Here is a 12,941-nt window from a genome sequence, read left to right as displayed (position 1 = left end):
TTTGTTTTGTTTTTTGTTTTTTTTTTTTTTTAGTGGTCTCATTGTGATGGGTGACCTACCCAGGTATATATATAAAAAAGGAAAATGAGAGGCTCAAAGGCGCACTCAAAAGAATGCAAAAAGAAAGCGAGTGCTCAAAGGCACTCGAAGAAGAAGCGAGGGCTCAAAGGCGCTCTCGAAGGGAGAAAGCGAGGGCTCAAAGGCGCGCTCGAAGGGAAGCGAGGGCTCAAAGGCGCGCTCGAAGGGAAGCGAGGGCTCAAAGGCACGCAGGGAGGCGAGGGCTCAAAGGCGCGCTCGAAGGGAGAAGGCGAGGGCTCAAAGGCGCGCTCGAAGGGAAGCGAGGGCTCAAAGGCGCGCTCGAAGGTGTTCTCGAAAAGGGAGGTAGGGTTAAGAAACACAATACCTTGGATGGTCAATGGCTCGAAAGCGCACTTGAAAGGAGATAAGGACTTGAAAGCGCCCTAAAAATGATGATCAAAGGCTCGAAGGCGCATTTGAAGGAGGTGGAAAAACATAGAGATTTTTTCAGAGGGCCTAATTCTCGTGGGCGGCCTGCCCAGGTTGAAAAATTCTCAAAAGTGAAAATTTTTCAAAAGAAATTTCAATCCTGGCCATTTCAAGTTGGCCTTCCACTTGATGGATTCCGTTGCAATTTTCTCTAATGAGATTTGCAAAACTTATTGTCCAATTTCTCAAAGTTTAGATGATATGCATGCATCTTTACCTGATTTGAAATATAGGCCCCCCATTTCTTCTTTGTCTTCTTGTTGCTTGACTGATGAGGACTTGCTACCTCTGATTTGGGTCATATTTGTCGCTTGGCTTCTAGCCCACTCGAGTTGGCCCATGTAAGTCTATTTCCAGATTTGTTTGCACAACTTAACCTTTGTAGTGCCCATCGTGACCCACTTGCTTGCTAGAGATTTTCTGTCTTGTCAAATAATTTGAGAGGATCATTCATTACTCCTTGTCTCACTACTAAAAACATTCGGTGTCACTTGCTGAAAGGATCAAACTGTCTTTTGTAAACCAAAATGCCCCCTTGTCTGGTTGAAGGAAATTACCATCTCTTTTTCTGGAATTTTTTTCTAAACAAATGTTGCCCCCTTGTACTGGTCATTGCCCTCAAGTGTGCTAGGTAGTGACTTAGACAAATAATGGTTTTAAGGGACTATTCTCTCATTTCTCTCCTTTTCATTTTGGTGAAGGAATATGGGTCTAGAATGAATCTTGAAATCTTGATCTTGCATTTTGAAAACAAAAATTATTTTGATGTGAATCTGAAACAATTTGCTTTTGAAATCTTGCAACTCCTTGGTTATTTTCTTTCTTGTAAAAGAGATTATGTGCTCTTGTGTTTGGCAATGAGGTCTTCGGTGAAAATACATCATGAGGTGACCTTTTGTTTGTTTTTTTTTTTTTTTTTTAGGTTTTCAAAGTGAAGGGCTCGAGAAAAAAGCTCGAGGTTTTGTTTGAGAAAAACTTGTCTCTTTTTGAACATTCATCTTTATCAGCATGAATAATAATGAGTAGTTTATTCTTGATGTCATGAAAAGTATTCTTTGCATTTTGAGAGCATTGTTTATTGTTCTAGGTTGCTTGCTTGCTTGATTAGAAAGGACTTTTACAGGCATGTAATGTAGGCTGTGGTTCTTGGTTTATGAAAGAAAAGGATTCATAAGGCTCAAAGAGTGTTTCAGGGTTTCAAAGACCGAGGATCACTATCAACAGTTTGTCTCGTGACGTCATTCACATTTTCTTTTGCCACTCTTCTTTGATTTGCTGCTTCTTTTTTTTATCGCTTTGCTAGGGCATACTCCTTTTATCTTGGATGCCACTTTTTCTAGTGATTTGGGCATGCCCCCTAGCATTTGAGTTTCTTGAGCTCTTATGCCTTTTTGGCTTTCTCACAGCTTTTTCTCTTTTCTCATTGAAATTTTCTCTTGCCCCCCAGTGTGGGGTATGATCCTAGTCGGGATTTGTTTTCTTGAAAGAAAAATTATTCAGGCTCAAAAAGGGAATCGCAAGGGATGTACTTATTTAAAAAAGTGAAAGGAATAACAAAGATGGCCTTTCCTCATTTCAAGCGCAAGCAGTTAAGATCAATAAACTTTGACCTCGTCAAGTATGATGGTTTGGTCTTTGCAAAGATGCATTCCATGGGTCATGAACAACGAGTTCACTACATACCATTATTCATACATTTAAAAACACATGATTCAAGAGTCATGGGATAGGGTAAGGGTGTTTATTCATTTCTTTTTTTCTTTTTTTTTCTTTTTGGTTTATAATAGTCACCTCAATGATGGAGTTGCTTGATTCAATTATCATTCTACAAGTAGAATGTTAAAAATATCATTTTTGAAAGAACATCAAATTATTATTATTTTTTTTTTTTGAAATCAAAATACCAGATCAATTTTTCAAAACTCCAATAGGGAAACTGATTTTGGTAAAAAGGGATGAATTGCGTCTATGAGATCATGCGAGGTCGTAAAAGGTTTTTTTTTTTTTTTTTTTTTTTGAAGGCACCCTCTTCAAACAATATGCAAAGAGAAATCATTGGCCCAAATTTATTTATTGATTTGATAAAGACTTATACATCATGGATAGTATTTCTTTACAGAATCTGAGTTCACAGGCCTAACTACGTCTTCCCCATCCATTCTTGTTAGCATCAACGCCCCTCCTGAAAATGCCTTCTTCACTATATATGGTCCTTCATAATTGGGCGCCCATTTACTGCGATCTTCTCCAGGTAGTGACAGAATTTTCCTCAATACTAAATCTCCTTCTTTGAACTCTCTTGGCCGAACTTTTCGGTCATATGCCTTGGCCATCCTTCTTTGATACAACTGGTGGTGACAAATTGCTGCTAACCTTCTCTCGCTGATCATATTTAGCTGCTCATATCGTATCTTAACCCACTCAGTCTCCTCGAGTCCAGATTCCATGAGGACTCTTAAAGATGGAATTTCTACTTCCAATGGTACCACTGCCTCCATTCCATATACTAAAGAGTATGGTGTAGCCCCGGTTGATGTCCTCACTGCTATTCGATATGCATGGAGAGCATAAGGAAGCCAATCATGCCAATCTTTGTAAGTAATCACCATTTTCTGAACAATCTTCTTTATATTTTTATTAGCAGCTTCTACGGCGCCGTTCATTTTAGGTCTGTAAGGGGATGAGTTGGAATGCTTGATCTTCCATTTTGTGCATAGCTCTGCTATCATCTTTCCATTGAAGTTTTGAGCATTATCAGTCACCACTCTCTCGGGTACACCGTATCTACAGATTAGATCTTTCTCGATGAACCGTTTGACCACTTTCTGAGTCACATGGGCATATGAGCAGGCCTCTACCCATTTGGTAAAGTAATCAATCGCTACAAGGATAAAACGATGTCCGTTACTGGCTTTTGGATTAATAGGCCCAATCACATCTATTCCTCACATCGCAAAGGGCCAAGGAGACACCATGTTAAATAAAGGTGTAGGGGGCGCATTGATTTTGTCACTATACACTTGACATTTGTGGCACCTTCGGACAAAATTTATGCAATCTTTCTCCATGGTCAGCCAAAAGTAACCTGCTCTTTGCAACTGCCTAGCCATCATGTGTCCGTTTGCATGGGTAGCACAAATTCCACCATGTACTTCTTGTAGGGCCTTGTTAGCTTCCAGATCACCCAGACATCTCAGCAAAGTCCCATCAAATGACCTTTTATACAAAATCTCTCCATCTATTTAGTATTCCATAGCCATTCTTCTCAAGGTCCTTTTATCTATCTTCGAGGCTCTCGACGGGTACTCTTGATGTTGAATGAATCTTTTTATATCCGTGTACCATGGGTCTATATCCGTTTCTTCTTCTATTGAACAACAATGAGAGGGAGAATTTCTGATCTCGATGTTTACAGGCTGAATTTTGGCACCACAATCAATTACAGCCATAGAAGCTAAAGTAGCTAACGCATCGGCAAACTGATTTTTGTCTCTTCCCAAATGAGTAAATTATATTTCATCAAAGCTTTCAGCCAATTTGGAGAGGTATTCCTGGTATGGTCTCAATTTTTCATCCCTTGTCTGCCATTCACCTTTTACCTGACAGATTATTAGCATTGAGTCTCCATATACTTCTAACTTCCCTACCTTCATCTCTAATGCAGCTTCCAATCCATGAATGCAAGCTTCATACTCAGCTGTGTTGTTTGTACAACTAAAGTGCAGCTTTATCGAGATAGGATATTGCTTTTCTTCTGGGGAAATTATCATAGCACCTGCCCCGTTGCCCGATACATTTACTGCGCCGTCAAAATACATGGCCCACCAACCACTCTTCTCTTCCTTATCCATTACTAGCACATCTTCATCAGGAAAGTCGAAGTTCAATGGCTCATAATCCTCAATAGCATTATCGGCTAAATGATCAGCAATTGCGCTTCCTTTTACTGATTTTCTTGTCATGTAGATGATGTCATACTCAGCCAGCAGTATTTGCCATCTAGCTATTCTACTCGACATGTATGGCTTTTCAAAGATATACTTCAGTGGGTCCATTCTTGAGATCAACCAGGTAGTGTAGTATAACATATATTGTCGCAGCCTTTTCGCACTCCACACTAGACTACAACATAATTTCTCTACCATACTGTAACAGGATTCACACTCGGTGAACTTCTTACTCAAATAGTAGATGGCTTGCTCCTTTCTTCCTGATTCATTCTGTTGCTCTAACACACAACCCATAGCTGATTCGGTCACAGTTAAATATAGGATGAGTGGCCTTCCGTGCACGGGCGGTACCAACAATGGTGGTTTTTGTAAGTACTGCTTGATCTTATCAAAAGCTTTTTGGCAATTTTCGTCCCATGATCCAGGATTCTTCTTTCGGAGTAATCGAAAAATTGGTTCACACGTGACTGTAAGTTGTGAGATAAAACGGGCAATATAGTTCAAGCGCCCTAAAAAGCCTCGAACTTCTCTTTCAGTCTTTGGAGCGGGCATGTCTTGTATGGCTTTTACTTTGTCGGGGTCCACTTCTATGCCTTTATTACTTACCACAAATCCTAATAATTTGCCTGATTTCACCCCGAATGTACACTTTGCAGGATTCAATTTCAACTGATATTTTCTCAACCTCTCGAATAATTTCCTCAGAGCTGGGATGTGGCTTTCTTCATCTTTGGACTTTGCGATCATGTCATCCACGTAGACCTCAATTTCCTTGTGCATCATATCATGAAAAAGTGCTACCATTGCCCTTTGGTATGTTGCTCCAGCATTCTTTAATCCAAATGGCATCACTTTATAACAGTAAGTTCCCCATGGGGTGATAAATTTCGTCTTTCTCTTATCTGCTTCAGCCATTTTAATCTGATTATATCCGGAGAAACCATCCATGAAAGAGTAAGTGGAACTCTTAGCAGCATTGTCCACCAACACGTCTATATGAGGTAATGGGAAGTCATCCTTCGGGCTTGCTCTATTCAAATCCCGAAAATCCACGCACACCCTGATTTTGTTGTCCTTCTTGGGAACCGCCACAATGTTAGACACCCATTCAGAATATTCTACTACTTCCAAGAAACCTGCATCCCACTGTCTTGTTATCTCTTCTTTTACTTTGAGCAATACATCAGGTCTTGTCCTTCTTAGCTTCTGTTTGACTGACCGGCAACCCTCAATCAAAGGTAACCTATGCACTACTATTTCAGTATCCAAACCGGGCATGTCAGCGTATGACCAGGCAAAAACATCCACATACTCCCGCAAAAGGGCGACCAACTCACCCCTCATATCTGTAGTGATCAACATCCCAATTTTCAACTCCTTTTTGTCATGCTCGGTACTTACATTTATTAATTCTAATTCCTCTTTTGCAGGCTCCCATGCATGTTCGGATTGTTTTATAAGCTTCTGGAACTCCTCAATGTCATCTTCACCAGCTTCTTCCTCATCCGTTGAAGTTATAGTTTTATCAAAATTAGGCCAATTATTCTCAATGCAATGGGTTTGTAAGTTTATCGTTGTCCCGCTTTCAGATTCCCTGAAAGCGGAAAGTGCCTTTGTTATGAGTGCATAATGGAAAAGGTGAAACTAGAAGGTATGATGAAGGGAAAAACAAAGCATGATCTCATTAAAACTTGAAATGATAGAAGGGCTCAAAACAAAATCTTGTTACCAATATCTTGAGCCACGATTATTGGCAACGCAAATTTATTCAAACGAAATGCAGCAAAACAAGAAAAGCAAGCAATCAACAAATGTTTACTTTTTAAAGATAATTGGGACTTCTTGAATTTCCCAATTGTTCAACTCTTCCCCTTCAGCTAATCTTCTCACAAACTCAGGTAGACCATCCTCTAGAGCACTCATAGTCAGTTGGGGTAGTTCTTCATAGGGGCTTTTTTCATCTTCCAAACCTCCTTGAGGTTCTTGTTTGTTGATCTCTTCCAGATAGTGGATGGTAGCACTGTTAAATTCTTTGCTCATCCTCTCAATTTCACCTCCAGCATTGATCACTTGTACAGGCCGTGGGAATGTTATGTGGATTGGAGGGATCTGGATTTGGCCCCCCTTAGGCTCCCTTCCTTCGATTCGAGCCATTCTCCTTTCTCTTTTAGACTCGGCCACTCTCTTGAAATCTTCCTTTCTAGGTTTAAAACCTAAACCGAAACTCTGATCGGCGCATTTCATCTTTATTATGTTGATCCTTTCGGGCATTCCTGTGATAGGGTCATACTGGAATGGCAGCTCGTGTTTCAGAAAATATTTAGCAGCCATCCTTGCAGCCCCAGAAATCTCTGGTTTCCTTCGCACCGTATTCTCAGGTACCCATTCAGCATTTACTACCTCAAATGCATGTAGGTTTCCGTCCTTACTCTCTTCAGCCTCTATATAAGGAATCGACACGTTTCTCACCATGGTTAAAGCTTCTTCGGCCCTTACTGTCACCAAGTTCCCATTGATGATAAATTTAACCCGTTGGTGTAATGAAGATGCAACGGCTCGTGCTGCATGAATCCAAGGTCTTCCTAACAACATGCTGTATGTGGGATGAATATCCATCACTTGTAAAGTAACTTGGAATGGCTGGGGGCCAATTACAAGCTCAACATCGATATTTCCCATAATCGGCCTTGGCGAACCATCATATGCTCTAGCTGTCATGGTACTTGGCTTCATATGAGAGGCATCAATTGGCATTTTATCGAGCACATGCCTTGGCAACACATTCAAAGCGGAACCGTTATCTATCAGCACCTTGGCGATCACACAATCCTTACATTTCACAGTGATATATAATGGTTTATTGTGAACAGTTCCTTCATGATCTAGTTCATCATCTGTGAAATAGAGATAGTTAGTGGCTTGAATCCTTCCCACCAAATGTTCTATAGAATCTTGTGTGATATCTTGAGGAACATATGCTTCGTTAAGGACCTTCTGGAGAATGTTTCTATGCAACTCTGAACTCAAAACTAATGATAGTAGAGAGATTCTAGCGGGGGTCTTTTTCAACTGGTCCACCACACTGTATTCACTGTGCTTCATTAGCTTCAAGAACTCGTTAGCCTCCTCATCGCTCACTGGTTTTTTGACCTCATCCATCTTGGCCAACTCCACCACATTCTTTCCTTTTGCCCTCCTTTGGTCTTCTAGCTCTTCAGGAGTATAGCACCTTCCACTTCGGGTTAACCCCCCAACTTCAGCATGAAGAGTAGGAACCGGTCTCGTGGTATGGAAAGAATAACCATAATTATAAGGTATGGCATTATAATTTCCACTAACCATGCTCGTAGGTCTAGCCAAAATCATTCTTGGGGGTCCTCCCTCCGTTGGTTGATATCTACATACTTCAATTTTCTTGTCGAAACCAGTCATGATTCCTACTAGGTTTTCTTTAGGCACTCCTATCCTCAACACTCCCAATGTCATCATGTCTTCTACTTTCACCCGAAACTCTTTACAAGAGTTTACATGGTGTCCCATATGCTGATGATACTCACAATATTCACCCTTATGCACTGCGGCTTGCTTTTTGATGGGTGTTTGGAGGTACCTAGTTTGCTCCAATATTTTGTACAATCTCTCCATTGACAACTTTAAGACATTAGTACCCCTCTCTTCTTCTTCCAAAGCATTCACCCCTCCACTTCCAGAAGCATGGTGTGGTAGCGGGTTAGATTTTACGTTCGGAAAATCATCAAAGGAAATCCAACCCGCTTTGATGAGTTGGAGGATTCTCCTTTTGAAAGCCAAACAACCATCAATATTATGGCCTGTGATACCAGCATGGTACTCACATTTCTGGTCTGGTCGGTACCATTGAGGAAAAGGTGGTTGCAAGGGTGTTAAAGGAACAGGTGTTACTTGGCCAATGCTGAGCAATCGTTGATACATCTCACTAAGAGGTATGGGAAGTGGGGGCAGTTCTTCTTGGTTTGCAGGGAAGTTTCTGGGTGGGTGAAATGTGTTCCTTTGGTGGTACGGGATATTTTGGATATTTGTTTGGTTTTTTAGATAAGGCGAAGTGAAATTTATGTTGGATGTGGGAGGAATGGTCATGAGTGGCTTGAAGTTGTGCTTTCTTCCCTTACCTTCTCTTTCGACGTTGTGGACATCAACTTCCTTCTTGCGTCCAACAAAACCCCTTTTTTCACTTGGATCTGTGATCCTACCCATTCGAATGGCTTGTTCGATTCGTTCAGCTATAACAACCAAATCAGAGAAGCTTTGTGCAGCACTTCCCACCAAGTACTCAAAGTACGGTGCTTTAAAAGTATTGAAGAACAAACCTATCATTTCCTTCTCCAATAGGGGCGGATTAACTTGTGCCGCCGTTTCGCGCCACCTTTGTGCATACTCCCTTACAGATTCCTTATGACCTTTCTCCAACGAATGCAAGCTTGATCTATCAGGGGCTATGTCCATATTGAATTTATATTGCCTAATAAAGGCATCAACTAGGTCTTTCCATCCCCTCACCTTGGTGTTGTCCAAACGCATGTACCAAGTGAGAGCGACATCGCTCAAACTATCCTGGAAGAAATGGATCAACAACTTCTCATCTTGTACTACTTCAGCCATCTTATTGCAGTATGACTTAAGGTGGGTTATTGGACATTGAGTTCCAGTGTATTTAATGAATTCTGGCACCCTAAACTTCTTAGGAATGACTACGTTAGGTACTAAACACATCTCGACGGCTTTCACCGGGTCATACAAATGATTTCCCTCAACTGCCCTCATCCTCTCCTCTAGGGCAGTCAGTTTCTCCAAACCTTCAGCTCCTATCATTTTGTCCTTATGAGACCCCTCTAAGGTTAACTCATCAGCATGAGGAATCCCCATCGGGTATATAGGCTGAGTTGGGAAATGCGTAGCATATTGGGGCTCATGTGAAGATCCACTTGCCCCCATGTTTGGTAGGTTGAAGAACGTCGGAGGCGTCGGTGGTATCTGAGCGGTAAATGCTGGTTGGGAGGATGTCCCTTCCCCTGACTTAGATCTCAAGGCTTGTTCGAGTAAGCTAGTAAGCCTAGCGACATCTTCCTTCAGACCGTTCAGCTCCTTCTGATATTGGGCATCCAACTGAGTTCTTTCTTCATTTTCCATTTTTTTCCGCAACCGTGTGTTATGAGTGTGTTTTAATGGGGGACCTATATTTCACCTGGTGCGCAGCATTATGACAGTTCATAAGTGTATGTTTAAAAAAAAAATGCATGAATGTGAATGAAACATATTGGGCATGGATTATTTCATGGGAGGGTGACATAATAAACCGTTATTCTTTGGATGTGTGGTCAGATCTACATCTGATACTTATTACAATGCCGAGAGGAGATCTGTTTAACCTTTTACCATCTGAGCTTTCAGCCTTGTATACACATTTTGAATAATAAATAAAGGTCTCCGCCTTTTTATTTAACCCATAAAAACTTTCATTACAACAAATGATTCATCTTAATCTACTACAGGGGGAAAGGCACTGCCTTTATTAGCTATAGCTTTTAGAAACATATCGGTGTTATTCATGCTCCTTCGATACTTCGCGATGTCCCCTCCAACTTGACGAGCCTCCACTCTTAGCCAATGAGCCTCAGCCGCAGCTCGGTCAATTTGCTCTTGAAATTCCCTTATTCTTTCAGTATGGATCAGGTTATTTCTGGATAGAGAATTATTAGCAGTATCTAATATTTGAATGTGACTCTCCATCATTTTCTGACTTTCTAGCAATTGCTCGGTCTTTGCTTCTCCCTTTGCCAACTTTGTCCTCAATGCTTTTGCTTCGATTTTAACACTATTGAGTTCAGTTCTCACATTCTGGGTGGCTTTGACTACCTTCATAGTTTTAACCAACTCCAATTCAACATCTTTTAACTGGCTCTTAAGTTCTTTTATATCTGTTAAACGCTTGCTTGACACCGCTTGAGTTTTGACGGCCAAATCCTCCCAATAATGGGCCTTCTCCACCTGAAGCATCTTTTCCTCATTGATGACTTTTAGGGATTCCAAGTCGTTCATTGCTTTCATCCGATCTCGGCCCAACGAGTCCCTTTCTTCCTCAGCCAATTTCCTCATAGCTTTTTCTTCGGCTAATTGATGCTCCAATGATAGTCTCAAATCTTCCTTCGTTTTAAGCTCGGCTTGCAGTCGTTTTACTTGCTCTCTTAGTTCTTCTTCACAACTCACCCTCTTTCTTCGGGTGCCCACGGATTCTGAAATTTCTACCATGTCGGAGACTCTTCTGTCACACCATTCGGGATACTTTTCACTAACTGTGGGATTCCTTGATCCATTCTCCTTCTTTATCAACAACAAAGAGTTCCAATCCTGTTTAATGCTTTCTAACATTTCCATGGCGGCCCCTTTATAGACCCCGGTAAATTGAGCCATGTCAATTGTCCTAGGAACACTTTGTATGCCCCCAAGCTGCCTTGCCACTAAAGCAGGTGCGTAACTGACGTAACCCGTTACTCCAATTAATGGTACCCAAGGCTTTTCTCCACAACTCATCAAGCTTGTCATATTCCTCATCCAAGGAGCTTTCCAATTAAAAATGCTTAATGGAAGCCTTTGCAATTTTACTCTCCAATCATCCTCCGAAAAGCTGTCCCATTCTTTTGATACAAACAATTCGAGTGGCTTTTGGTCAAACCACCAGAAATTATTAAATATTGGCGTCTCCGTTTCTATATGGCTTACCAACCAGATGAATAGTAAAGAGACACAACACCTCATGGAACCTTTACCCGTTTTCTTGCAATGACTAAGAGATAGGAAGGTTTCAGCCAAAATCGCAACACACGGGTTGATCTTTGTCTTTTCATATTCCACAAACAAATTGGCAGCTTCTAAACTGATAATTCCTGTAGTAGAGGGACACAGAACTAAACCAAATATTCCCAAAGCCAATATTCTATGTCTTTCTAATTTAACATCCGGGTTAGCTTTTTTAGCAATCAGCAACTCCTCTAGTCGTTTCCATCTAAGACCCCCAGAGTTATCTTTCTCTCTATATGGTATTAGCTGAGGAATCCCTAGCAATTTGGCAAGCTCATCCATGGTGTCGTCAATTCTCTGGCGGAAGTACACTTTGTAGGCATATTCAGGGAATTCAGTCAACAAACTATACTCTTCAATGGTAGGTGTCATGTCGACATTTCGGAAAGTAAAACAACGGTAATCAGGATCCCAAAAATGTATCATGGCTTTTATAGCTGATGGCAAAACTGGCACCTTCAAAAGGTGCAAAATCCTCCCATACTTCATAGCAAATTCTGCTTCATCTATCTGATACTTAGTGAGTGAAAACAATCTGCTAGTGTCATTTATTATGCACCTGACATCTTTGAGTAGCGGTGTCCCACTGGTATTTGGTCTAGGGCAGTCTCCCTCGGTCATTTGCAAGGATTCAGATTCGAGTCCATACTCAACAGTAGTTACCTCTCGAATAATGGTCATTATGTCACCCGAAAGTCCTGTAATGAAAATGCTTAAATGTTATGCTTATCTTAGTGAAATTATACAGGGACCAACCTAAAAAATATGTTCTAGTCATTAAATATATCTGGGTAGTTTGGCTATCTAGTCTCAAAGGTCTTTCGCATGCTCAGTGATCGCCCTCGAAAGGTTGATATGAGGTTTACAAGCAGCGTGAAGATAGAGGCCCTGAGTAAAATCAGTTTGGCATATCAACCACTATCGAGCAAACAAATCATGTGAGAGTTGGATAGTTTCGCGAGCCTTACCCAGGCTAAAGCCATTGGGGTGCCGTTACTCCTCCACTTATCTTAAAGTTGGTACCACATGTATATAAAAAACGAACTTGAATGATGTTCATATTAACATATATGCGTGATAAATATGAATAATTATGCATGCTAAAACAGTAAAAAGAACAAAAATAATAAAAATAATAAAAATAATAAAATAAAATAAGAATAAAATAAAATACACAAGAATACATAACAAATAATAAATAAATAAATAAAAAACTTGATAAACACCAACAACATAAAAAAAACATATTTAACAATAAGAAAACAAAAAAACAAAGCTTAGTCCTAGATCCCCAGTGGAGTCGCCATTCTGTCGCACCCGACATCGCGGCGGCCCTAAAAATAATCTAAATTATGGAAAAAGAACAGATTTCTGGCATCTGGTTCTTTAAGGGGAAAAGATCTGTTTTGTTTGGGGAGTCGCCACCTAGTATTATGGTCACTAGGAACCCTAACTGATCAACAGAGATTCTATAATTCGGGACTGATTACGTAAAAGGGAAGATATTATCACCCCTTAAACGTTCTGCCTAAGGCAAACTGCATTGCTTTTTTTTTCTTCAAATGCTAAATTTTTTATTGGTTTACGTTTTGATGATTTATTCACAATATTCCTGACTCTGGCGTCAGTGAATATTTGACTACGGATAAT

General features: G+C 40.6%; 2 pseudogenes; one reads left to right on the top strand and one right to left on the bottom strand.

Moving 5' to 3' along the window:
- LOC133691752 (uncharacterized) overlaps positions 1-12,941 on the top strand; it is a 57,858-nt pseudogene that overhangs the window by 26,834 nt on the left and 18,083 nt on the right.
- LOC133692725 (uncharacterized) lies at positions 2,431-9,623 on the bottom strand (annotated as a pseudogene).

This window comes from Populus nigra, chromosome 4 (assembly GCF_951802175.1).
Source record: "Populus nigra chromosome 4, ddPopNigr1.1, whole genome shotgun sequence".
NCBI classification, from domain to species: Eukaryota; Viridiplantae; Streptophyta; class Magnoliopsida; order Malpighiales; family Salicaceae; genus Populus; species Populus nigra.
Note: the sequence above shows the minus strand (reverse complement) of the source record. Positions and strands in the feature narration are given on the sequence as shown.